Below are 23,239 nucleotides of genomic sequence, written 5' to 3'. Positions count from 1 at the left end.
TACCCAATAACAAGTCAACGGATTCGGGTTCAAATGCCCTTTTGCTCCTTGAATAGAAGCCTCAATTGTGAGCAATGTTTCGGGTGCCAAAACTAGTGAAGTGTCCAGTGCTACAAAACTGGTGGTGCAGATTTTATGAAGATTGAAAAGCCCATGATCATTTTGTCCAATGTTGTAAACAAAATTCTTTATTCTAATTGAAACAAGTGCTATATCGTTGACGAGTTAAACAGAAACACTGTAATTTAATCTCTAGTCATTAACATCAATCCAAACCTACCCAATTGTGGTTCTGCAGTTTATAACACTAGCAAAGAAAAATCCATAATAAAAGCAAATTTCCTATTCAAATAGAAGACTGTTCCTCTTAAAAGTAAGAATTTATGAGATCTATAACAATATATCTTTGATTATTTATAAAACTGCACATTGTTTTAAGTATTTTTGTCTGTTGATCTTTAGATTTCTATTTTATCACCCCTTTACACACTTTCCTTTTCTCCAGTTACATATGCTGTTATCACTGCTTTATGTATTTCTTTTTACATTACGTATTTCATCATCATGCTTATTCATTTTCATGGCGATAAGGTTTCAAAACATTCCCCTTCCGTTCACAGGCACCATTCTTTTCTACCATAATTATTTGAAGAGTTGAAATCTTACCAATTTAAAATACTCCAGTTTATACTTAAATTTCCATGACACATTTGTCTATAGAATATTAAAGTTAAAAAGATGAAAAAATATAAAAATTTCAACTTGTTTTTTAATTAGCTATTTGTCTTTCATGTAGCCATATCCTTTCTAACTAAAGAAATGAAGATTGAATCAGAAAAAGAAGTTCCCTTAAAAAAGATATATGGATATATATGGATGTTCATACACACCACCCTCCACATGCCCCACATGCATTTAAACATTTTCTTCATGAAGTAGGGTCACATCTAATGCATTCTTAAAACCCTATAATCTGCAGTGACCCAGGTCTCGTGCGAGGTGATTCACATACTTCAGTGGTTATTCTTGTAGCAAATCTAGAAGATAGGAATAGGGTTATCATCAGGAAAGTAAAGTCATTTGCCTAAGAACACAAAAGTTAAGCACTGAGGTCCAGATATTAATCCAAGTCTTTCTGATTCCAGAGTTTGTATGCTTCCTTGTAGCCAATTCTGCCTTTTATTTTCCCTAAAGAAACTTAAAGTGGATGACTCTAAGGAGTCCCTTTACTTGCATATTGGTTAAATCAATGATCCCCATTTTTAATGCTTCAGTTGTTCCTCTGAAAGTTTTTCACATAGTATTCAGGAAGCTCTTTTTATCAGTTGCAAAGTCACATGCTTATAATAGGATTGATTTATGTCACAACAAAATTACTTGGGATTTTATTGCCTCAAACATAAGCTTTTTAATATGGTTCTCAATAGGAACTACTATTTAATGCTTTCTGTAATTTGCACAAATAAACTGATTTCTCTTTCTAAACAGGATATAGGGTAATTTTTCTGATTAGCTATAAGCTATTCAATATGGCTCATCTTAAGAAAAGTTGACAACAAATTTCTCTAACATGTACTTTTAGGAAGTATTATTGATATTTTATAGAACTGTTCCTTTTATGGGAGAAACCATTGTTATTATCATAATAAAAATTATCATAATTTAAAAAATTTAAAATTATTATCACAATTATTACCTTAAAATTATTATCATAGTTTTTAAAATCACTGTTCTTTTTTGACTAGACCTACTGAATTAAATGAGATTTATTGTAAACTGTTGCTGGCATCCAGTCCAGAGACTGCTTTTGGAAGACACATTGACTGGTTGTCCTTACTAAAATAAAGGAAGTGATGAAAATACACCTTTATGCCCTTGCAGACCCAAAGTAATTACAACAATTTGACAGAAAAATGTGGATATACTTTATGTACTCTTCTTCCAGAAGAAATTTAAGCAAAATAACTTGTTTGGTGGCCAGATGGAGGGCCACCGCATTGTGAGATTGAAACAGAATGGACTAGAAAAACCCAGTGCATTCAAAATAGATTAGAAAATATGATTCATTTTATTTTGTGGGAAAACAGGATGTCTTGACAACTGAGAAGAAAAGAAAGCGTCCCTTCACTTGGATATTTCAATCTCTCTATGCCAGTTGTTTAGCATTCTCCTGCCTCACCTACTTATATGTTCACGGAAACGGTGTTTCATATGCCGAAGGAGCTCCGTATCATTCTTGTTCTTGAACAGTCCTGACAGCTTTAAGACTGTAATTCTAGAAACAGGAGCCTGGTATTAAGCATCTGCACATGTTCTCCATTATTTCCTCCAGAAGAAAACAATAGCTGGATAAGATTATGCTCTAATGGAATCCATTTTCACTAAATAGGTACATTTAGTCAGATGTAATTTGGTGGACCATAAAAGAGAAAAAGAAGAAACTATTTAAAATGAGAAGGGCAAGTATAATTCCCATTAAAAAGTGCTGGAGTAACTGATTATGCATACATGCGTAATTGCAGACCTGAATGTTTATTTCAATACACCTGAGTCTTGGAGATGTTTTTAGAAGAAGAATCAGTATTTAAGCTACCTGGACCTTTATCAAGGATGCTTTGATTTATTGACCTAATGAGTTCCCATCCTCCAATAACTTTTTTTGAATGAAATTACAAGGAAGGTTTTCAGCTGGCATGGTAAAGGAAAAATTGAACTCTAAGGAAATTAAGAAATATAACTCGAGAGTATCTAGACAGCTGACTGGCCCCATATAACCTTGTTGATATTCTTGGTAATTTCCTATATTTCAGGAGGAATTGAATCTATTCACTTGAAATCTTTCACTTGAAAGTCAAATAGAATGTATACTGAATTAAATGGGATTTATTGTAAACTGTTGCTGGCATCCAGGAGAAAGTGTGTTTGTTATTCCAGATCTTCAAAGTCACAGCTGGTAAAAAAAATCTGAAAACCATTTTACAGGATGAACAAATAATTGAAACTTTTTAACCTGGAAGGAACGTCTAGCAATATTTTTAGTATTGTCATGGGGTGACTGTTCATTCATTCATTCATTCATTCAACCATTTATTTAACAAACATTTCTTGAGAGCCTACTGTGTGTCAGGCCTGTGCTAGAGGTGAGGAGATAGAAAGAGCTCCTGTGTTATAGCTAGTGTGATGGGGATAGTTATTCTTCATAACTGGAAGAAAGAACTGAAAATAATGGGGAGGCATTACAGAGATTCAAGCTTGCATTTTGCATAGGGTAAACATTTCTAAAAATCAGAGACTTCATAAAAAATAAAAGGCTATTTCATGTTATAAAATCTCTAGGCGTGTTCTAAAGGTGATTGTGCACCAATTTATAGGGAGTAGTTCATACATGATAGGTGGTGAGAACTTCCACGCTTCCTCTCAACTCAATGATTTATTTTTAAAATCACTTATAATTTATTATTAGTCAAATTAAAATGAGCTTTTCAGAGTTAAACTTAGACCACAGAAAAGGCTAAACTAGGTGTCAGACGGATGCTCTTCAGAGAAGCAGGAAACGAACCTACCGGTTGTATTGCTGTCACACCCGCCTCAGAAAGAAGAGAGCCAACGCTGTGCAGCTGTTTTCCCCCATCCTGCTAGTTTTTAGACTAGCAAAACAAGTCACCGAGGGAACTGTGAAAACCTGTCTCCAGCCCATGACCCAGTAATTTTGTGTGTGAGGTTAATCACCAGACGTTGCCCTTTCTTTGATGTCGTGGAGTGTGAAGGTAGTTGTGGCCCCCAAGATTTGTCAAATTCAACACCCATGTGATTTCATAGTTTACCTTAGAACTCTGGCCTCCAAAGAACTTCATTCAAAAACCTTTCTTCATAACATACTAAACTTACAATCTGCTGTCTCTGAGAGGCATTCAGTTACTTTTCCTAGAAATAGAATGGAATCCTTATCAGAACACTTGAAGTAAGAAATCTCTAAGTTTATACTTTCCCCCCATATTTGCATATTCTGTCTTCCATAAATCAAAGCATAGGCTCTTTTTAAAATCTGATCTGTAAATTATTGTAGATGGGGTCAGCTTTGTATCTGAATACTTATCACTTAAGAGACTACGTGACTTTGAAGATCCAGAATGACAAATATACTTTCTCTTTCTATATTCTATTTGACTTTCAAGTGAAAGATTTCCAAAGTAGATCTTTCTGGTTTTTAATGCACTCATTTAATGCTTTATAATGCTTTCCCTGACCCCCTTTAAGATCTCTCAGTATCACAGAATTAAGTTTGGGACAGATATTCACTGGCTAAGAAGTATAGAAGTAATTTTTTTTCAAATTTCTCATGGCAAAAAGGGACTTAAAGGTACATAGAGTCCTGTTCCTCAGCGGCCTCCTTCTACATGTGAGAATGGTCTGTTTTCCCTACATTATGTAGGTTTATGAAAATTCATATTGGATAATTTATTTTTTAAAGACTCCTTCAGCAAAAAGTAAGTAAGAGCAAAATACATTCTTTCTCTGTATTTTATTTCATGGAAAACAGTAGAACAAATATCCACTGAGATTTGTATCTAATCGGGAAAAAAAAAAAAAAAAGAACAATAGGGCATTGGTGAAATTTCCGAGATGAAGTTTAATTTTAATTTATACATTCTTATATAAAGTAGTTTAAGTAGGAAAAAGACTTTCAAAATTCTAATCAACATATTTACAATAATGTTTTTAGCTAAGGGAAAATAAAAGGATTAAAAAATACTATATATTTTAATTCCTGAATCAATAATTCTCAAGGGTATTGTGTAGAAAACAAAATTAGAACTATAATTAATTTTAATAGAACATTTAATAATGTTAAATTCTTAAAACATGAAAGAGGAAACAAATTGGATTATAGGAAATTAATATTTTGGGTAGTAGTTCTAGTATTATATGTAACTAATACTGTTAATGATATTAATAATATTATCTATAACAAATGAAACCAATTTTTAATATAATAATATGCCAGTCTTGAGAAATTGTCGGTGGCAGAATAAGCATATTTTACTACAAAAACGAATGGGGAAATAAGAGCTACCGTCTCCTTACAGCTGTCTGAGCAGAGTTAACTACATGTGTGGGTCAAATGAGAGCCCTTGTAGCACTTGCTCTAGCTTCAGGGGCGCAGGGCAGTCCTTGGAGGGGCACCAGGACTTCAAAGGAGAGCGGCTGGGGGCCAGATGGGGCCAGTGGGAGCCATGAGAGGGTTATTTTGGTAAGTTCCTTACAAGGTCTTCTTGTTTTTCCCTGGTTACTCTCCTATTATTTACACAAAGAAAGTCATGATACTGAATGATAAAAGAGAAGAAAAGAATTGGTCTCTAACACTCGAATTATTTATCTGCAATAGCTGGCTCACTCAGAATAACCCCTCTGAATTATTTAATTGAGAATTATAAAGTTTAATTGTGAACTTGCAATAAGGATGGTTTGTGTGTGTGTGTGTGTGTGTGTGTGTGTGTATGTGTGATTGTTTTGGAAAGACTCCTTTCTGGAAGAATGAGAGATGGATGCATTGCAAGCTCCAAAACTTGGCTTTTGTCCTTAAGAGATCTCAGATGGGTTGGTAACAACCCAGAGATAAGAAAGTTAAATGGCCCCACTTGGTGAGAAGAAAGGAAGGCATGTGAACTTAATAGTGGAGAGGTTGCTAAATACAGTGTCTGCTGGCAGTTTCCATAAACCACAAAATGCTCTTTAAGTTCTTCGAACCAAATTACCTCAACCACTAGATAAGGTTTCAATGCATGATATTATTATGCCGCAGGCTTTCTCCCCCCTTCCAAGTTAATATCTTTGTTTTGATTTTGGCTGGGGAAGTTCCTTTGTTGGTCAGCCACAACATTTCCATTAACTCACATAAATTCCCCATCTCACGACGCCTGCCAGTTTTCTCCCTGCCCAAACAGGATAGATAACATTAGCCGTGTTGCGTGAAACATCTAAAATTAAAATTATTTTTCCCACAGCTTCCGACCACTGGATTGTGAAGTATGAACTTGGGAATACTTTTTATTTTAATAGGAACTAGGAACTAGGAACTAAACCTTTATGTATGATATTAGGAATTGATAGGTTTTAAAAAAGAAGAGAATACCAGAGTTGCTTCCGAGATTACTTTTTGATCTTATGAAATCTAGTGTGCCTGTTCTAGCTGCCCAGGGAGTGGTCACTGAGAGCTTGTATGTCTTCCCCGTTCAGCTCCTAAAAGCACGGAGTTACCCTTTCAACCTCAGAGGCCTAATCCAGCAATCCAATTAGTCCACAATCCAAGTGGCCTACGTATTTACTAAATTGCTATTGGATGTGAAGCAAATTGGTCCTTGTGGATACTGTGGCAGTGACTACAGGGGTAAAGTTAGCTAGTATTTCATGGTTTAAATAAACTAAAGAAATGAGTCTATTACTGCAATACCTAAGAACTTCCATTTATTGAGCATTTCACCATGTATCAGGCATGGGCCAAGTACTTCAAATGCATAATCTCTTGAGTTACTGACAACAAGCCAGAGAGATGAATATTATTTTTCAAATTTTATAGATTTATAGGCACCACTCCTTTTAACAATTTGCCCAAGGGTATATTGTAACCAATAAAAGAGCCAAGATTTAAACACGATACCAAAGGCTGTGCTCTGAATCATTACTCCATGCTATTTAATTGAATCCCAGTTAGCCAGGCTTTGGGAAGAATGGAAGAGAATAAACTTCCTTGCACTTGAACTGGTTTCAGATTCAAAGGATCCCAAGGAGAGTCATATACTGGTTCTGTGAAGTATTTGTATGGGATCTTCAAAGCTCCTGAAAAGATCCCCATTAATCTACATGCAATTCTGTTTCTTTCTCAGAGGGACAGGATCACTGGTGAGGTCTCGGTTAGACATGTTTGTGACAATAATGATAGCAATAAGCCCAAAGAGTTTTCATCTTCTGCCAGGCACTGTTCTAATTGTTCTCCATGCAATAACTCATTCCAATCTTCACAACAACCCTATGAGGTGAGTTCTCATGTTCTGGGGGCAAGATGTAGTGGGGGGGACATTTTCCTATTCAAATATATGAGTGAAGTGTGACCTACTGTATTCTCTTTTTAATGATTCACATTTCACATCACCCTAGTAAAGTCTCTGAGAAGTTCTGCAGTAAAGAAACAGCTTTGTTTTAGCCAGCATATCCCAAATTTATTCTAATATATGCTCCCATCTCCACTAACACCTATTAACATTTCATAGAGAACAAATTGAAGATTGCTGTTCCAGATCTTCATAATAGCTGAATTCAGAAGCAAACCCCTAGGCAAACGTTTAATGGCCAGGAGGTGGGGAAGAGGCAGCAGGTGGGGAGGGATGTTACTCCAGCAATTCCAGAGACCACACTAGAGACACTGGGCTCAGGTGACCAAAGTTGCATTCGACATGTCAATCAAAATGTTGTTTGCCAATGCTGAAATAAATTTAGGAAAAGTCTGGCATGTCACCACACCTGGGCACTTAACCAACCCAAACCTTTAGTGTTTCTGCTACTTCTAATGCAAATCTTTCATCTAATAATATGGTGATTCCAGGATTTAGGGCAGGCTGGCATCATACATGTAACTGCTGATAATAGGATCAGTTTGTTCAAGCAGAGATCATGTTACATTTACTGGTAATGGTTGTTGGTCTTTCATTGTTGGTCATTTCGTTTCATTTTTTTTGTTGGTCATTTCAGGCTTGCTGCTTATCTCTGAGGAGAGGTTCAGCAAGTGACTTAGATTCAAAATCTGGTCACCTTCCTGGCTCCATGGGATCACTTTAGGGTGTAGTATTAGGATGGAAAGAAAAAGGAGTGATGCAAGGTCCATGGAAACAACTGGAGAGAGAATCCAAGTGGCAAAGTGAGTGAGGGAATTACCTGTCACTAGAGTTCAGGGTTTGGAGTTGAGGGGAACAGTCAAATGGTTATGAAGGCTTTGAACAGTTAGAGCCTCAGTGATGAACTTTGGTGATGGGTGGGATTTGAAAAACTACAGATGAGGACCAGTAATACTCTGGTGTGTGTGTGTGTGTGTGTGTGTGTGTGTGTTAGAGGCCAGGCCAAAAGGAGTGAGTATGGAACAGAAACACTGTGGCAAATTGAGCCTGTGTTCTGGAAATTGCAATAACTTGATCTGGCTGCATGGAAGGGCTCACATGAAACTTCAGAGAAGTAGGTTAAAATCAAGTTATGGGGTTCTTTGCAGGCCAGGCCAAGAATTTGAAATTGCTTCGGTAGTCAAAAGAGAGCCCTTTAGGTTCTTGAGCAGTGGGGATGACATAAAAAGCGGCGTCTTAGGAGGAATCGCCTAGTGGTGCTAGGTGGGACTATCTGGAAAGTAAGAGAGAAGGCAGAGGGCCATGCAGCTGGCACAGGCACCTGTGCACCATGATGAAGACCAGGATTCCTACTGCAGAGGAATGGAACTAAAAGGAAGGGCTTGAAAGATTTCTGGGTATAAGGGTGAAGGCAGTCATAGGAGAATGCAAGTGTACCAACCTGGGTGATTCCTAAAACAGAGGCTGAAATAATTGACTCTGAACCTCACTTTATGTGGCACATCAATTTTGTCAATATACTGAATAATTTTACTCTTGATATAAATAAGCTCATTGTTTCATACCCAAGCAATAGCATTTCAATAATTGTCTGTAGAAATTCTTTTCAAAAAGGAATTTTCCTAATCCACTGGAAAAAAAAAAAAAAAAAAGAAAGAAAGAAAGAAATGGGTTCTTGATAATCTGTGAGGCTACATTAATTGTTTTTCCCAAGGGGTATCCACCAAGGGTTTATACTGGAAGGCCATTTTTCCTTTGCATAAATTCTATACTCACAGAGGACAATATTTTTTAATCTAAAAAAGAAATCATCTGATGCCTTTCCTATTGAGCATCCTACCTTCAAGGCCTGTGCCATAGATTTGCAGCTTCCTTGTGGTCATTTTCTTTCTATATGTGCAGAAGGAAAAAAAGAAAAAAAATGTAGAAAAGTCTTTTTGATTTAAGCATTGAGTATATTTTCCACTTCTTTCTCATCCTTCAATAATCTGTTCAGTGCCCAAGGAGGTTGACCTGTGAGAAGTGCATCCGGGCACCCTTGCCTCTGGTTACCACTTGAGTTTGGCCATCAGAAGAGACTAGCAGGGGAGAATGGTAGGAAGAGATTCAGTGGTGTGTTGGAAAGAGCCAATTTTGCATATTTTCCCCCAACCCTGCTTTCAGTGGCATCATGTTGTTAGCTTGCAATCAGCTATGATAGGAGAATTTATACCATGGAAACGAGGACATGTTATAAATCAGGATTTTCATTTTTGGAAAATCAAGTTACCAGCATACCACTAGAAGAGTGTGTGTCCAGCTATTTATACCTTTCATTCCCTCTGTTTCCTAGCCGTCTAAGTTGGCTATGTACTTCAACCAAAAGTGGATGGAGGGGGCTCTCTATTCAGGTTTCTGTAACTACTGCTTTCTCTTCAGACTTAAAAGAGATGATGGTTTCTTGTCTTGCTCACCTCAGACTACTGCACCATCTCTTTTGTTTCTCTAAACCTGCACCATCTAATATGGTAGCTACTAGCTACATGTGGCTATTGACTGTTTGATGGTGTGTGACTATCATAATAGTATAACATGAATTGAATTTTTTATTTTATTTGGTTAAAATTAACTAATTAAAATTAAAATTTTAGAAACAGAAATGGTATAAAACATTTTTCCATTAAATACAACTTTATTGTTTTGGTAGGGCTTCATTTTAATTAAGACATTATTTGAACTGAGATGGGCTATAAATATAAAATACACACCAGATTTCAAAGACTTGATATGAAAAAAAAATGAAACACATCTAACTAATGACTTCCTCATATTTATTTCATATTAAGATAAAATTTGGCTATGTTGAGTTAAACTAAATACATTATTAAGAATAATTTTACCTGTTTCTGTTCACTTTTTTAATGTGGTTACTAGAAAATTCTAAATAGTGGTTCCCACTATTAGACTTTCCGACTCTAAACCTTGCCCATACTACTGTAAATAGCCCCTTTATACTCTTTTCAAATACACAGCTTAAACATACCATCAGCTTCTGACTAGTGGAGCCCAACTGAGACCACCACCACCACCACTACCAAAAAAAAAAAAAAATCTGTGATTAATTCATTTTTTTCTTTATGAGCTAAATTACCACTCTCTTTTTTAAAGAGAAAAGAAACAGATTTATTTTGGAGGAATACATCTAGTGGACACTATTAGCTAGGTGACACTTAGCTTCTGATGTTTCCTAAACAATTTTTACAATGTGGTCTAGTGGAAGAGTCCTCAAAAATATATCCCAGCTGGAAGGAAGTATTAATATTGTTAAGTAGCTTTCATATGCCAGATAATTTTTGGATAGACTGTCTAATTCAACTCTCTCAATAATCCTGAGATATAGGAATTTTGAGATACCCTCATTTTACAGACCAGGAAATTGAGACATGGAGAAGTTACTTGCTCAAGGTCACAGAGCTGGTAAGCATGGAGGCCAAAATGAAGCCCAGATTTTCTTGACTTTATAGCCCAGGATCATCCTAACACATCGAGCAAGAAATATTCCTTACTCTAAGGCATCTTAAACAAAATTTAGAGGGGGAGAGTTGTTGATTTTACTAGATATTGATTCTTAAGTTTTCCCTGCAATAGATGGTCATTCGCCTCCTTTTCCCTCCTACCCAAACTCTCACACCACATTCTACTTCTTCCTTGGCCCCAAGTGTAATCATTTTTGAACAGCCCTAGAAAAGACCGTAGCTCACAATACTTCCATGAAAAGTTGCTTCTAGGGGTGGCTTGTCAGGTCACTTGCAGGAAGGGAGAGCCAGAGGTTTTGTGGAATAAATCAGACCAATTTGGGTGGGCTGCATTCTGCTGAGCCTAGTCCCAACCCCAGCCGCTGTCTCACCTCCTCCTGCTCTTGATCCTTAATCAGAGTCCTACATGGACGCTTAGATAGTCTTAGATAGCCTCTGAAACAGAGGCTCAGAGATGGAAACTGTACCCAAGTCACAAAAGGGACGAAGGTCCTCGACTTAGGGTTGAAGATGTCACAGTACTGCCTCCCATTCTTATTTCCAGTCTGCATAATTTGATCCTCCTTCATTGACTCCAATTTACAACTTCTTGGGAGTTTTAAAGTGATGTTTACACACATGTTAGCAGTTGTTGCATTGGACTTCACATATCCTCTCTTGCTAAATGGGTGTGAAATAAAAATATTTTTTTAAATGCAGGTAGGGACTGAACTTGAACCCATGTTAAGTCTGGAATTGTACATAGCTGTGTGACATTAAACATTGAAAAGGGAATGACAGGAACCTGTAGGATTACTGCAAACTGGTCACGATTTTGTACTCCTTATCTAGTGCAAGGAATCCTTTGGATGCATAATAAATACCATCTGATTAAATGTAACAAAGCAAGGGATGCTTCCTCTTATACCCATCTTATTCTTTGGTCTGATCTAATATGACTGTTTGACCACCTAGATATCCTCTCATCTAAACTCTTCTGAAGATGAAAACAGAGGCAATGTTACCTGGGATTAAAAGCTGATCTTAAAATCAGGCAGATGTGAATTCAGCTGTGTTACCTAAATGATACAGGATTGTAGACTATCTCCTTCACCTCTTGACACCTCAATTTCCTTATTTGCAAAAAAAGAGTAACAACATATCAGTTAGAGTTATTCAGATGTAAGCAACAGAAACCAACTCTTAAGTAACTTATGCAAAATATTTTTTAGAAGGGAATTTATTGTATAAGGATATAAGGATATGAGGTGGCTGAAAGAATCCAAGGAAAGAATGAATTGGGCCTCAGAAGAGTATGAACTGATGGAGTGCCAGAGTTCTAGAAAACAAGGCTGGATGGCAGTTATTAGGATGCCTCAACCAGAATGAGAAAGCTCTAATCAAATCTCATCCTTTGGCCTTTTTACTCAAGATGTAAATTCCCAGGAAGTGTCTGCATGGCCTGGTTAGGGTCCTGTATTCCTTCCCTTGGCCAAGGGAGGGCAGGGAAAGGTAGGGTGCAATAAATGAGAGAGACTGAGTTCTTTCTCTTTTTAAGATTTTATTTATTTATTTGAGAGAGGGGGAGTGAGAGCACAGGGAAGGGGTGGGGCAGAGGGAGATGCAGACTCCCTGAGGAGCAGGGAGCCCAACTCGGGGCTCAATCCCAGGACCCTGGGATCACGACCTGAACCGAAGGCAGCCACTTAACCAATTGAGCCACCCAGGTGCCCTGAGAGACTGAATTCTTAAATAAAATATCAGGGTGCTGTTACCAAGGAAGGGGACATGGGTATTGAACAAGTAAAAGAAATGAAATGTTTTACAGACTCTCGACATAGAATCATTATGCCATTCAAATGAGATCATTGGTATTGGTACACACAGTGACAGTACAGATGAGTGGTCAATAAAGATGATTTAAAAAATTGTCATTAAGAAAGAGTTCATAATACAGTACATTATTCTCTGTTAAAAATGGTCATGTTCTCAAAGAGCATTATTTTATACACACACACACACACACACACACACACACACACACACACACAGCAGTCCTTTAAGTTTTAGTAATGAGACATTGTAACAATTTGCTATCTAACTAGATGGAGATACATGGAAAACAAAATAAGTAGTAATTATGTCCCAAATAGTTAGCATACAGTTATTTGATTCAAAAATCTGTCTTTGCCATTTCAAACACAAGCCAACAATAAATCCCGCACCATCTATTTTAGTTATGGTAAATCATAGTCGTTTGTGGTCACGATTATGGCTAATTGAGGGATAAAGGATTTAATTTCGGAGTATGAACGAAATACACTCTTGTTGACATTTGCATGACAGTCTGGGAACAATAGGGGAAGAGCTAACAGCTATGTGATATAAATTCCCCAACAGAGAGAATAATAAAGAACATTTAAATCAATGATTCTGATTCTTAATGATGGTACTGATGATCCTAGAAGCTTGGACTCTCCATGTTTATACTACACCAGCTGCTTCAAATTAGAGAGACTGTAGACTCTTCTGCCATGGGTTCATTGATGGTGTGTGTGTGTGTGTGTGTGTGTGAATATGTCTCTCCAGTTATGTGCAAACAGAAAATCTAGAACACTTAATATCCTGACATAGTTCATAGAGGAATATATTCTGTGGCACACTGCTTTACCATCCTAAGATTGCCAGTGTGCATTGATATTTGTAACTTTTTAAAGAACATTAAGAAAGAATCTAGTTACATTTGGCCTAAAATTGCTTAGGGACTGCATGACACCACCAGGAACTTAAAAGGAACAAACACTGTATTTTTTTTAATTTAAACTTCTGCTTTCACTTCACAACAATGTCTTCCATTAAAACTAAACAATTAGCACTGTCAAAGCAAGGCCTCAAACAATTAACATAAGACTCAAAGTTATTTCCCTCATCATAAATCTTCAGTAAAAGACAAAATATGTATACAATATGAAGAGGAACAGAGTATGCCCTCTGCTTCCATAACACAACCCCAGTAAGAGAAACTCCTCTACACTGATGGTAGGGGTTTAGTGTCATGATATAGCTCCTGCAAAAAATTTTCAGGGAATTCTGTAAATAAATATAGTTGAAAGAAATTTAAAATAGTGCCATTTTATAATTGTACTGTGTGCAGTTCACTGTGGGTATTAAACTGAAATCTGAGTCATCACCCTTTCCATTCTGGAAACATCTTAAAATTCATGCGGTGCCTCTGGGCTGCCATTGGGGGCAATGTGGAAGAGACTTGGCTGACGGGTCTAAGGGATCTGTGCCCCATCAGAGACTCAGGTTGAATTTGTATATATATTTGTATATCTGAGTGAGATTTTTTCCTTCCTCCCATCCTCCTTTCCACCCTCCTTCCCTCCCTCCCCTCCTCCCTCCCTCCCTTTCTCTCTTCCTTTCTTTTAGTTAAACATTTTGTTTTGTGATAATTGTGGATTCACATGCAGTTGTAGTAAGTGACATAGAGAGATCTGGGGTAACTTTTGCCAAGGTTCCCCCAGTGGTAACATCTTGCAAAAGCATAGTACAGGATCACAACCAGGTTTTGACATTTGTCAAGATACAAAACATTTCCATTCTGCAGTTATCTATCATGTTGCCTTTTATAGTCATGTATACTTCTCTCCTGCCCTAATTTTGTCACTTCAAGAATGTTCCATAAATGGATTCATACACTATATAATATTTGGGGGTTGGCTTTTCTTACTCAACAGAATTTTTTGGAACTTCGCAACAGGTGGTTGTGTGTATCAATAGTTTATTCTTTTTTTATTGCTGAGTAATATTTCATTGCATGGAATACCAGTTTGTTTAACCATTGACCTGTTGAAAGGCAGGTTTGTTTCCCATTCTTGTCCATTGAGAATAAATCTGTTTTAAATACTTGCATACCAATGTTTATAGCAGTGTTATTTCCAATAGACAAAAGGTAGAAACAACCAAAATGTACACCAACATATAAATGGGTAAAGAAAATGTTGTATATACATAGCATGAAATATTATTCAGCCTTAAAAAGGAATGAGATTCTGATACATGCTGCACCACGGATGAACCTGGAAAACATTGTGCTCTGTGAAATGAGCCAGACACAATAGGACATCTTTTGTAGGATTCCACTCATGTGAAGTACCTAAAATACGCAAATTCATACAGAGAGAAAGGAGAGTTAGAGGTTACCAGGAGCTGAAAGGGAGAGGAAAATGGAAGTTATCACTTAATGGGTATGGAGTTTCCATTTGGGTTGATGAAAAAGTTTGGAAAATGGGTAGTGGTAATGGTTACATAGTGTTGTGAATGTACTTACATGTCACTGAATTGCGCACTTAAATATGATTAAAATGGTAAAATTTATGGTATGTGTATATTACCACAATAATGAAAAAGGAATATATGAACACTTGTGCACAGGTTTGTGTATGAACAGAAGCCTTCATTTCTCTGGAATAGAAGCCCAGGAGTATAATTGCTGGGTCATATGATAGTTGCATTTTTATTTTTTAAAGAAAATGCTAAACTGTTTTCCCAAGTCCTGTGCCATTTTCATTCCCATCAGCAATGTATGAGTGATCAAGTTTCTCTGCAGCCCCACCAACATCTGGTGTTGTCACTGATTTTTTTTAAAAATTTTAGTCATTCTGATAGGTGCGTACTGATATCTCACTGTGGTTTTAATTTGCATTTCCCTAAGAACTAATGATGTTGAACATCTTTTCAGATGCATTTTGCCATCTGTATGCCTTCTTAAGTGAAATGCCCCTTCATGTCTTTTGTCTACTTTCTAATCGAATTGTTTGTCTTTTTACTGTCGGGTTTTGAGAGTTCTTTATATACTCTCTGTACTAGACCTTTGTTGCAGTTGTAATTTGCACATTTTCTCCTACTCTGTCACTTGCTTTAATTTCATAGAACAAAATTTTAAAAATTTTGATGAAGTTCATTTATCATTTTTTTCTTTCTGTGGATTATACTTTGGTGTTAAGTCTAAGAACTCTTTGCCTAGTCCTAGATCTCAAAGATTGCTCCTACTTTTTTTTTTCTTACAAGTTGTAGAGTTTTATAATTACATTTAAATCTGTGATTCATTTTGAGTTGATTTTTATATAAGGTGTGAGATTTTGGTCAAAATTATGATTTTTTTTCCTCATGGATATCCAGTTGCTCTTGTACTACTTATTGAAAACACTGCAACTTCTCCACTGAACTTTTTTAATTACCCTAAAAGGACCCTCTTTCCTCCCTCCCCTCCTCCCTTCTTTTTTCTCTTTCTTTTTGGCTACTACTTTATATAATCTACAAAATCTCACTGTGGCTGGTTTTTCTTTGTGTAAACTAAGGTTTCAGCACCTTTGTGCTATGAAGTTGGATGCTCAACATGTCCATGGAAGTCACGAATTTACATTTTTTCTGTATTTACCAAACACCTACATCGACATTTTACTGGTCCAGTTATGTACTTTCATAGTTGTCATGTTAATTAATGAGCAAAAGAGAGATGGAAACAGGTAGAATATTTTAGTCCTCTCTTTGTTATACTATGTACCCAATGTCAGCAACACCAATTCCTCTAGGCTGATTCCTGTTCTGCTGTGTCAGGAGGCCCTGACACTAGGAAATGGGACACAGGAGACTTCCCAGTCAACAAAAGTGGTGAGAACAGTAACTTACAGGAGATCCTGTACCTTCTTCTGTCCTTCCCCCCCTCCCTACCTGGACAAAGTAGACAGGTCTTTGCTTTCATGGAGGTCTTATTCTAGTGAAGGAGGAAGAAATTAAGTATATAAATGAAATAATTACAGATCAGAATAAATGCCATTTCATAAGGTTTTATCAGTTACACATGGGAATACTCCAAATCTTTGAATATTCATTGTGTAGAATGTGATATTAGAATTACAAAATGTGTCATTAGAGTGATATTTGTGTTGAATTTATTGACAATATTGTATTGATTTGCCCAATATTTATTGAGTATACCAAAATTGTCCTAGTTGCTGATATAACCTTAGAGGAAAAAAAATTGCATAAGTTTTGATCCCTAAGAATTTATAATTTACCTGAAGAGATAAGAATATACATAAAACACATAAATATATTAAATGAGTGTCATATAAAGAGAATGAACGATAAAGATTAAAAACAAAAATAGTTCAGTGAAGAGGAAAAGTCCCTTCTGTTGGGAGTGGGCCTGGGAAAGCATCACTGAGCAACAAAGATGGGCTTTGCAGCAAACTTTAAAGTGGAGGCAAGATTTCAAATAGTTCAAGACCATGAAGGAGGCAAAGGACAGTGAGGATGATTGCCCTAACAAAGGTTCAGTGTCCAGAGAAAACACGGCTCTCTGTTTCAGGGATGACAGACCAGTTTTGACATCATAGTTTAAAAAGTAAGAGATTCAAATACAAAGGGAATAAATGCACAGTAACACATTTTGAATGCTGTGGGAAGATGCCTATTTGTACCTGGACCCTATATGCACAACAGCTTCCAAAAGAATGAAAAGATTTAGGCTTTAGATAAGACGGAAGAATGTTTCCATTTGTGTGATTGCTTTTTAAGATTTTATTTTATTTTTTTTTATTTTTTTAAAGATTTTATTTATTTATTTATTAGAGAGCGAGCGAGAGAGAAACAGCATGAGAGGGGAGAGGGTCAGAGGGAGAAGCAGACTCCCTGCTGAGCTGGGAGCCCGATGTGGGACTTGATCCCAGGAGTCTGGGATCATGACCTGAGCCGAAGGCAGTCGCTTAACCAACTGAGCCACCCAGGCACCCGCTTTTTAAGATTTTAGATCGAATAATGGATACAATGTAGTGGCTTATAAGAAAAATCTTTATTTTCCCAATTTCCCAAAGGCTTAAAATACTTGTTTGCATAATGTGTCAACATAAAATCGCAATAAGTTTATTGTTGCTTCAGTTCACTTAAAAAAAAAATTCAGACCACTTCTTCATGAATCCATAGGGCACTGATTCCGTCCATTTTTCCTGTATGGGCTGACCTTCTGATAATAGCAGCACATTTAAGTGTTGGAATCCTGACCCATATTGAATCTTTGCTCATGTCACTTGTCATCTTTGAGTGGGGAGATAATAATAACGTTTACTTCATATTGTTGTTGTCATAAGGATAAAATGAAACCATGTATGTGTTTTTTTTTTTAAAGAAAATTGGTAGAGCACTAACTTAATATTATTAGGTAATAAACTTTATGATGGCTTGGACTACCTCTCAGATATCTTTGCATTTTCCAAGTGCCTTCTGCACTATCTGGTATAGAGTACCTAGTTATTTTTGGTAGCATTACTGAAAATAGCAACAGTACCGCAGTACATTTATTTGCCTTTACACATAGAATCTGTTTAATAAGTTTGTTGATGAATGAATGAATGTTCCATGAACTTATTTACAAGGAATTTAGCATGTAACTATCTTTTTAATCAGAGTAAAGCATCTAGACTAGAGAACATATTACTTGTGTCCAAAATTATTACTTGTTATAATTCTGATATAATTTATAGTGTCATGCTGAATAAAAGTCAAATTACATGTCTTCCATTGACTTTACTTTGTGTGTAAGTAGACATTATAATGATATAATAGTATATAACATGCAGAAAAATTAAAAAGTTTAAGTTTCAAAGTTTCAAGCCTAAACATTTAAACTTAATTTTTGATACCACCTAGACAGGTATATGCATGTGGGCATGTATATATATGTACATACAAATATATCTTTCGGTATATAACTATATATGTAAATATATAGATGTATAGATATTATAGATATACAACCATATAGTCTCAGTTGAAATTAATAGTACTAGTGCCTCAGAATGTGCTGAGTTTCAAATCACATTGAAACAAAACAAACATGTATAGCTCTACAACAATTGTCTTATTAAAATTAAAACCATTTCAGAGTTCTTATCGCATTCTAGGTGGGAGGAGCTTTCTGTAATATAGACTGGTGTACCAGAAACCATAATATAGACAAAAATGAAATTTTATGTGTAGGTCTGTGGATGAATAATTTAAGACTTATGATAATAAACTGAAGTGACTAGTTTTATGAATTTCCCCCTTATGAATCTATTTGACCATTTATACAAGTCTTATGTGGTTAAGTGTCAAGGTTTAACAAGCAAACAAACGTCTGGGTACTGTGATGGATGAGACAAGACAGAAGTGAATCCGTGCACAAGTGCAGCGAGTGTGAGTAAGTTGGTAGTAAGGCTGGGAATAGCACAGCGTTAGCTGAGTGTGTTACACACTTAGCAGAGCAGACCCTAAACATGTGTAAGCCCTTATGGTTTTGGTCAGCAACGCTGTCCAAAAGCGACGTGGGGCTCCTTCTAGGATAAGTCACAAGTATGTAATTTACCATGGAGTGGCCTATTTATGGTACACAGGAGGATAGCTTGCTGGTTGTTTTTTCTACAGTTATGAAATCTTAGGAGCAGTTACAATCCAAGATACTGTATAACTTTGCACAGAGATGACAGGATGCTTCCTACAGTCTTCCTGTCTTTGAAGAAGATGAGATCAGAACTCAAGGAATGAGAAAAATGTGACTTTTTGAGCCAGCTGAACTTGCCTTCAAATCCTGGCTCTTTATTTCATTTTTGTTGGCCCATGTTTTAGTTTTTTTGTGCAACAGATAAAACAGTATGTAACTTGCACGGTCATTTTGAGTAGTAAGTGAGGTAATGGATGCAAATATACAATATAATGCCCAACATCTTTTAGATGGTCATACTCCCTCATGGTCTAACACCGTATCTCCACTACATTTCCTATCATCCACAGGGAAATTAACCAAAGAATCTTATTTTTATAAATTCTAAAATTGAAAACTTTAAATGTTTTCTTATTGAAAATTGATGCTAATTTATTGAGAATGCGATAGCTTCTCTTATATTCGTAGCTATAGAAAGAAGTTAGCAATTGTTCTGAGAACATTATATATGTTATTTTAAAAGATTTATTTATGAGAGAGAGAGAGAGAGAGGGGGAGTGGGGGGAGGGGCAGAGGGAGAGAATCTTCAAGCAGACTCCCTGCTGAATGGGGAACCCAGTGGGGGTCCCATAAGAAGAAGACATGTCTATCCTATTTGTAGTTTCACAGCACTTTGCTTTGCACTTCATAGATAGTCAAGAAACATTAGTTGATTTTTTTTCTCTTGAAAACCTTCATTGCTAAATCTGGAAGGATGGCATTATAGAAACTCTGCTTCTCTGATCCAAGTACTAATCAAGAAGCTCTAGGTAGTAAAGATCTATTTAAGTAATAAGTGAAAAAGCAAGAATTTTGCTCTGTAATTTGTGACTAACTTTGATAAATTTTGCTTCTGTGAACTGATTTGTTCATTTGTGTAAAGATGGCGGTAGAAAGGAGAGGGGGAAGAAAGAGAGGGAGGAAGGGAGATGACACAATTCTTTAAATTCTCAGGTGTGAGAAATTACTAGTGAATTATCCTTGAAGTGATCAGATTGCATTTCAGGAGGTTGCACTGAAAAAGGTGTATTAGCAAAAAAATTATTATAGCATTACCAGCCTGAGGCACTTACTTCTTTGTACCTATTAACTAGCATCACAAATGAATGGACGCTCCATCACAATGGATTTAGAGTACCAAAGAAAGTAGTCTCAGGTTGCTACAGCTGGATTTTTTTCAAGGGTGGAAAATAAAATAATGAGGATACCAACTGGGCCACCCACTGCAAAGTGTGGGTGACCAAGTGAGCCAACAGAACCTCTAATGAGTATTTACTCCAAAGAACTCTGCATGTAAACTACTTCCAGACTGATGTAGTGCCAAGCTTAAGGGATTAAGTCCTTCAATGGCTTTTGTTGATCAGCAGCCACGGCATCTAGGAACAAAGGAGGGGTCTCCTTATTAAACATATCAAGAATATTACTTTCAGACAAGAATAATGCAAAGAATGGATCAAAGAACACTATAAAATAGATGGAAGACAGTAGAAATAAGTAATAACAGCATCATTCATACTCTGGATGTAGGGTGATTTTATTTAGTTAAGGCATTATTTTTCCGAATACTTTAAAACATCGCTTAACATTTATGTGGTCTGGCCTACATTATAGGTAGTGGTGTACATGTCTTTGGTTTTGATGATCTCAGGGGCTGGAGTTTCTCTGCTCTCTCTCATCAGTGTGCCATTAATCTTCTGGTCTTTTCCTCCTCCAGCATTAAACAGAGTATAGATGTAAGTTTTTTAATAATCATTTTTGAAATAAATTGAATCATGCAGTTACTATTGCTTTAATAATATAGAAAGCACGAGGAATAACATAACATGGTTTTCTTTTAGGAGAAAGAGATCTGTGAACAAAGAAATTGGATATCCAGAGGGAATAGCTCAATATCATTTAGAAAGTTAGTGGCGGGGTTTATCCTGACTCAGGGATCTTGCATATCTCAGACAAATCAAATCCCTCAATGTAATGCAAATGACAGGGTGCATATGGAAAATCACATTCTCAATATGTTTACCCAGGGAAAACACAAAGCAAGAAAATGTTTGCACACTGTGACAAAAGTCAGTGCTAGAATATGTTCTAAGATGGCCACCCAAACAAATGTTTACTTCTGTAAAGCAAAACAAAGCAAAACAAAACAAAACCTAGTTTGGTATTTTAAAAGGTTGAAACGTAACAACAACAGCCATTTGATTCCTTTTTCTTCCTGTTTCTAAATAGTTGTGTTAACATTTTAAAAACTTGACTTTTCTAGTCCTTCTCGAAGAAGTAGTCAGTTGCATTTAGCAGCAAGATTTCCTAAGAAATGCTGTCGGATGTAAATTGTGGCCATGTTTCCTCCCTTTAGATACAAACTAGTTATATGGGTACTAGGAGTTGACTCGAAATTTTGGAACTGAATTGTCTTGATTAAAGATTTTTCCAATGATCAGCAATGCCAGTTTTGCCACAATCCTAACATTCTATGGGTACAATAGGCCCTGTGCCGATATAGCAGCTGACAAACTAACAAAAGTAATACATGCTGATGATATTGATGATGATGGTAATAATAATAATAATAGCAACTGTTGAGTTGTTTTGCTGAGATTTTCACATACATCATCTCACTGAATCTTCAGAATGACAATGGCAAAGATAGATAACCATTACTCGTTTCTAAATGGCCTACAGTTGCATGCTTGCTGTTATATACAGTCGGAAGGCTTCCAAAATTTCTGTTTATTTTCAGTCTTAATTGAGCAATTCCATAAAGTGCCAGAAAGTGTTCTCATTTTTTTATGTTAATTGATTCATTTAATTCTCTCGATAACCATGTGAAGTAGAGAGTAATAATGCCCCTATTTTATAAGTGTGAAAAGTGAGGTTAAATTGTTACAGGTCATGTATCTGAAAAGTGGTAGAACTGGGATTCAAATCCAAGACACCTGGCTAGAGCACATTAATGTTTGACCCAAACTCAAAAATACGTGTTCTGAGGAAAATAATCACAGTGGCTGGGTTTTCATAAAGTTCTATCCAACTCATGATATCTCCCTCCTTTGTTCCGCAGCCAGCTCTGTAGCAGACACAGGAAGTTCCCCAGGGCTTCTGTCCCTGGGGTCCGGCCCCCCATAGTGGAGCTGACAGGAAGGTTGGAATGAGGGTGGGGGAGGTTTCTGATCAAGTTGAACTCCTGGAGATGTTTCTGTGCTCTTGAGGACTCCACGTCTTTCTTTGTCAGCAACTTTCCATTGGCACCATGAATCATTCCAAGTTGTTTTTTCCTCCCTGCATTCTTGAGTTTGGAAAGCGGTAGCATATTACTCACACCTGAAGCAAGCATTCAAAGTAAATGTCAAAAGCTTTGAAAGGTGGTATCACTAAGAACCAGAAAACAACAGAGGGTGAAAGTATATCACAGGGAAAACATATTTCTTCTTCTTCTTTTTTTTTTTTTAGCTATCTCCCCACCCTACCCCCTGACACACATACTTAAACACTATACTTGGTACAAGTTATGTAATTAATTTTCAGAGTAAAACTTTTTAAATTTTGGAATCAGCATGGGGCTGAATTTCCTGAGCAGAGGGCTAGGAAACATGGGAAGGGAGAAGTGAGGAAAAGGGGGCATCAGCACTACTGGTAGAATAGGTCCTAAGAGTGAGGAGCCCAGGAAAATAGTCCTGAAGAAGAAGAAGTGGGAGTACCTGGGATGACCTGGGCTATGTGGGATAAGAGAGAGGACAGATCCCAAACTGGAAGCAAAAGTTTTAGCAGAGACAGAGTGAGGGAAGCAAAGGACTCAATTCCAAGCAACGATCATGAAACTGCTTCTTTGGGGTAATTGACTCCTAAAAAAAAAATGGATAGCCTTTTTCTCCAGGAACCTAGTACTCAACTTAATTCCAGAAAGGAACTGGGATTTGTTTTAGGTCAAATGCTAAAATTTCTTCTTGAGTAGTTTTCTTTTACTCTGGGAGTGTCTTTAAGTTGACCAAGTTACACTTTTGTGAAATCCAAATTGGCAACGTGGGAAAGGGAGGAAGAATCTGACCATATATCTTGAGGGAGTGTCTTTTTATCTTCTCTTCAGCGGGGGAGTCAATAATATTAACTCCTTTCTT

General features: G+C 36.7%; 1 protein-coding gene and 1 non-coding gene across 2 annotated transcripts in view; one reads left to right on the top strand and one right to left on the bottom strand.

Annotated features, from left to right (window-relative positions):
• Positions 1–23,239, top strand: part of DKK2 (dickkopf Wnt signaling pathway inhibitor 2) — a 96,546-nt gene that overhangs the window by 35,128 nt on the left and 38,179 nt on the right. The gene's annotated exons all lie outside the window — the stretch shown is intronic.
• On the bottom strand, positions 13,475–13,589 carry LOC118537423 (U5 spliceosomal RNA). The gene has a single exon (XR_004918141.1). It is a non-coding gene; the product is annotated as a U5 spliceosomal RNA (small nuclear RNA).

The sequence above is a fragment of the Halichoerus grypus genome, chromosome 3, assembly GCF_964656455.1.
Source record: "Halichoerus grypus chromosome 3, mHalGry1.hap1.1, whole genome shotgun sequence".
In the NCBI taxonomy this organism is placed as follows: Eukaryota; Metazoa; Chordata; class Mammalia; order Carnivora; family Phocidae; genus Halichoerus; species Halichoerus grypus.
Note: the sequence above shows the minus strand (reverse complement) of the source record. Positions and strands in the feature narration are given on the sequence as shown.